The sequence below is a fragment of the Apis mellifera genome, linkage group LG11, assembly GCF_003254395.2.
Source record: "Apis mellifera strain DH4 linkage group LG11, Amel_HAv3.1, whole genome shotgun sequence".
NCBI lineage: Eukaryota > Metazoa > Arthropoda > Insecta > Hymenoptera > Apidae > Apis > Apis mellifera.
In genome coordinates, this window is record NC_037648.1 from 14,489,488 (window position 1) to 14,495,252 (window position 5,765).

Genomic DNA, 5,765 nt, shown 5'->3' on the forward strand with positions numbered 1-5,765 from the left:
ATTTATTATCCCAGTTACGTTTAATTATAGATTCCAATTTATTTATACAATTTCTCTTGAAATTGAATAATTAACATTGAAAAATTAAATCTTCAAATTTTTATTAAATATATTCGACTAAAGGAATGTTTTGTTTTAATTAAATAAAAGAAGAGAATAAAATAAAAAAATTCGTCGATTAATTTTACAATTAAAAATATCCATATGTTGAATTTTTTCGCGTTTTTTAAAGTCGGCGAAATTTCTACGATTATGAAAAATCAAAATACAAAAGTAATTTTTAGCAAAATGAAAAATGCGTTCGGAACATTCGTATTGACATTCCTACTGACCTGGATATAGTCAACTGCAAAACAGCATTTAAATTGTCCGATAAAACGCGTGGGCGTCGTTTCCCTTTAAACTTTTAAACCTCGGCCGGACACAGTGCCATTTGATTCCGCCTAAGATTTAAAACGGTTTCGCGGGAAGAAGTGAGAATGAAAATACGCGAACGAAATTTTGAACGAATGACTAGTTAGACTAACACGAGTTTCATACTTAAATAACGTACCAGGTGGCGCCAAAGGAAAAACACTATAAAAAAATAGACTTAAGTAAAAATAACAATAAGTCTTTGATGCGTTCTTATATGTATATACATATCTATATAATAAATCCTTATATAATCATTAATGATTATCGATATTATTAATAATTTTTTTTTTTCGTTATTATTATTATTAATAATATCTGCAATTAATACTTATGCATTAATAATTATATTATATATGTATATGATACACATGTATAAAAATCAAATTAATTGAGGGCATATGTAAAAACTTTAAAAATTAGTGTTATTGTGAATTCAAATCGGTTCGCACCACTAGGTCAAACAGAAATCAATCGATAAAATGTACGTCTATCGACGCAGCGACGACGTTTCGCGATGACATATATTACATAAGGCGCGGAAATCCTATTTAAGCAGATCACAGCTGCTTCCGCTTGGCCACATTTTGGATCTCTCTTAAGTATATATCTCTCTTCCATCGTGCACATTTACGAACTACTGGTCGATTTTTCATTTTTTTTATTTTTATTATTAACAGAAGAAAAAAAAACATAAATACAAAAAATTCTATACGATGCCATTTTAGCACATTTGAGATACGTTTGTAAAATTTTTTTCGTATCGAAGTATCATTAGAGAGTGGTTTTTGCAAAGCTTTGAAAATTGGTCTAAGTGTCTCGTTGCGAAGTGATAAATTGATCCGTTTAATTTTTTTCGTTCGTTCCGTAATTCAATATAAATAAACGCAAATACTCGATTTTACTCGAATCATCATCAATCACAAAAAAAGAAAAAAGAAAAATTAGATTACCAAAGGAAACGATAGATCACAATATGTATTCGAAATGAAATTTGATACATCACAATTAAAAAAAATTTTATCACTTCTATATCGATCGATAACTTAGTGTCCATTGGACAAAAATATATATTAATTTCGAATTAATTTCGAAAGTTTTAAATCCTCCGTGTTTATGCGATCGATCATCGTACGGTATAATCGCGTGATTCATTATATATTAAAAAAAAAAGGAAAGGAAATGTAACAAAGAACAAATATATAAAAACGCATAAAATTCTTCCTAGCTAATTAATGTCATATACATATTATGCATATATGCGTGCGCACGTGATACTCATTATCAAATTGTTCACGATATCTGAATGCTTAAAACGTGCATCAAATCAAATTTGGATAGATAAAAATAAAATAAATTAAACATTTTTAGGTTAAGTAATATGACATTTTTAATCGATGTATAAAATATATATATATATATGTGTGTGTATATATATATATATATATTTGATAAAAAATTGAATAATACTTAACCAAATGCACAGATATAATATACTTGTTTTAAATTATGCGTATGAATTATGCTTGAGTTAAGTAGACAGGTTAGGTCTGAGTCAGAACTGTAGTCGATGTTTACGAGTACGTATACATTTCAGTCCATATCTTCTCTGCATTCTCATCAACTTTCGCGTGTCTATATTAAAAATTTATTGCGAAATATTCGGCAACAAATTTTACATTTAATATAAATTTTACTATAAATAGATTTTTAAATTCCAATATTTAAAAAAAATAAATCTAAATTTTATTACGAAAGATAAACTCTTTTGTTCAATTTCATTGCACATTACTGAAATTATACGTATATATATATATATGATAATAAAAATTCGTGTCAATGGAATAATTAGAAAAAAAAAAAGAGAAAAGCTGATCAAAGATTTTTTTACGACATTACCGTTCCAATTTCTCAATGACAAAGAAAATTGGTTAGAATGATCCAAGTTCTCCATAATATAAATAATAATAATTTATTTGTGTTCAACATTGTGCCTCGATCTTTCACTTCAATAAAATGCTTCGTTGAAATATGTACGCTTTTAAAGCAAAAAGATTAAATTGCACTTTTAATTTATAATTACTTTTTAAAATTTAAATTCATATAATTATTAATGGATTTATTAATAATATGTAAAAAATAACAGATAATCGTTGTTAACTTTCCATATTTTATCATCCACAATCTATGCTCGTGAATTTGAAACTTTATTATCGACCGTGATAAAACAAGTCTCGTCGACGATAATTATTATTACATAACCTGTGCAGAATAAGGGTCACAAAGTAAGTGTAATAATAAAGTGTAACATAAATAAAAATAATCATATCGTGTAAAGTATTCTCGATTCTTAATGATTTTTTCACGATTCTTTTCTCAATGATTCGTTTCTCACAGGTAAAATTACACATCAGGGAAATTGTTAAAAAGGGAACAATTTTTTTCGCGAAATAGATGGCGGAATAGTATCGAGTCGGTCAATGGCCTTTCTTCATCGAACGGAGATCAATGATGGCGAGTTCACAAACTTAAACCGAGAGAGTCGAGTGTTTTCGAGTGCAGTGCACTTGAAGAACCTTGAGGTCAGCTTCCTCTTCTCGAAGAATGAACCACGGACCTTGAAATCGATCGCGCAACGAAACAACGCAACGAAAACTTTGAACATTGCCGCGTTGTTGTTGATTTGAGATACACATTGAGATTTCAGAAAGGGAAATAATTCATCCACGAACAATTTCGAAATAAGAATTAGAACGTAAAAAATAACTTTCTTTCGATCACGAATCGTTTATTTTTTTCCTTTTTTTACCTTCTAACTTTTTAACCTAACTTTTATTTCGTTTTTATCTATCTATCTATTTATTTATTTATTCGCATCATGTTAATATTATAAACGAAATAATAATTTGATCTCGCTAAAATTTACTACGAATCGAGCTACAAACAAGCAATAACTAATAACTGGAACGCATGTATGTTTTCAATTGATTCGCGTGCTATCCCCATATATATAAGCGAGGCAACCCTGCTCTTCGTATTGTTCTCATCGTCTGGCGTGTCCCTTCGATGATTCATCCGCCACGATGCGAATCGAACGCTCGTTTGCCCATGTTGTTTCTGAACGCTGTCGCTTGGCCAAAGAATTAATTTTTTTCTTTTTCTTTTCTTTTCGCATAACAGTGTTCAAAATCGGAACTGGATCTCGAAGAATCCTGTGAAAGGCTTAATGAACCGCGAGGCATCTTCAATGAAAGTTCCAAATGTCAGCCCAGTGTCAACATTTTTCGCATTCAAGAAACGCTCGAAGCAATTTCTACGACGTTGTTAGCCGAAAAACTTCTCTCCGAGACCGCACCCTTTTTTAAACGGTTAAACGGTTCTTATGGAACGAACGTTTTGATACGTGTAACGTTTTAAAATTAATATTCGTGCCTTATAATATCGATAACTTCGAGTCGAGAAATTTATATTACGATAAATATTTTTTTCAATATAATAAAATATTTCACGTTGATTAAATCGATAAAAAATAATTTTTAATCCGAATGTTCGTATGATATGATTCAGACTAGGTTGAAATAACGAATTAGTAGATGATAAAATACTAAGAAGGAATTGATAATAAGATAAAAATCAATGTTACGAAATTCTCCGTTGTTTAGTCATCGAGATAACGCGAAAAATGATCTCATTTGATCTTAGGTTAAGTTTTATTTTCTTCACGAAACGGAATAACCGCATTTCCGACTCTTGCTCATTAGTTAGGGATTGACCAGGTGTTTGTCAGCTGTTTTTATCATACGATACTTATTGGCGGAAAGAGTGAACTACGGACGACAGAGAAATATTCATTCAATTATGTAATGATAGTAAACAAGTATTCTTACGTGTGTTAACACGATTGTATTACGAGACGGCGAATCGACGAAGAATTGATAAAGATAATGTAGATATTATTGTTTCAGCAGTAAGTTGTTATTTTTTTTCAAAAAAAAAAAAATTACTGATTTTATCCGTGTGTAATTACACGTAATTTCCCCAGTGTACTTCATGAAAATAGTAACAGAATTATTTTCAATGTTACCAACCGTGGATACATTTTATTACGATTACAATTACGAAAGTATTCAATTATTTTACTAGAAAATTTTTACATAAAATTAAAAATTTAGAAATTAGAATTTTACGAAATACTCTTTTACGTATAAAGATAATTAATGTCGTCAAAAGTTTGTTTCACGTTCACAATTAAAAAAATTCTCTGCTCTCGTTTATTACGAGTGTAATTTACCGAGCGAAACGTTATTTAGACATTTAACCTCTTAAATTAAAAATTTCTTGAAAATGAAACTTTTGACTAGACGAATAAAATTTCCAAAAGGCGTGCAAAATTTCACATTGATGACGAATTTCAGAAATATTTTTTAGCTAATATCATTTTAAAGAGTATCGAAAGATATTTTATCTATCGGCGAGCGAAAGAAAGAGAGGGAAGCAAGAGATTTCACGCCGTGAGTCATGATACTGTTTAACGCGTACACAATTATTATGTATCACGTTAATTTATTATTAACCTAGACACATTCAACGTCATCCTCTGTCTCTCCGTAAAAGATGTTCTACACTAAATTTTTCACAACTTATTCGTTCGTTTTGTTAAATTTGTCTCGTTAAACAACTTGGTGTTCTCGTTTATAAAAAATTGACGAGAGAATCCTCAAAAAAAAAAAAGTTGGAAAAGAGATAATATCGAGAGATAATTTAAAACTCTTTTTTAAAATTATTTGAAATCTCTATAAATTAAACAACGACGACCTTGTTTATACGTAAACATTAAATACGATAAAACTTGTATTACATAAAAGAATATATAGATGTCTATATGAATCACGAACATACGTCATTGTATAATTTATATGATACGTTCAAATAAAAAGATAATGAATCATTGGGGGAAAATAAAATTAGTATCGTTATCTTACATGAAATATCGATCGGCTATTTTCGATTACGAAAAATGTATTTACGGAAAAAAAAAAAAAAAAAAAAAAAAAAAAAAAAAAAGTAAAGAAATAAATAAAAAAAAAAAAAGAAACAATAAATTATCTCCATAAGAAAAATACTGAAAATCTTTTCTACTGCAGGAAAAATAATGCCATCTGATGGCCACTTGTTGTATTAGCAGTTATTATTGCTCCTTCGTTAAACGCACTTGCATAATGACACTTCAAGTCCAGGTTTTTCCAAGTTTGTGGAAAAGAGTTTTTCATTTAGCATTCCTTTAATCTTTCTGGAAAGAACACCAACAGTGTTCTTTCATTATCACTACCAAAAAAAAAAAAAAAAAAAAA

At 29.2% G+C, this 5,765-nt stretch overlaps 1 long non-coding RNA gene across 1 annotated transcript; it reads left to right on the top strand.

The window, feature by feature from the left end:
* Nucleotides 1–755: 755 nt before the first annotated feature.
* LOC113219098 lies at nt 756–5,765 on the top strand. The gene is made up of 2 exons (XR_003305635.1): nt 756–2,699; nt 2,812–5,765. It is a non-coding gene; the product is annotated as an uncharacterized LOC113219098 (long non-coding RNA).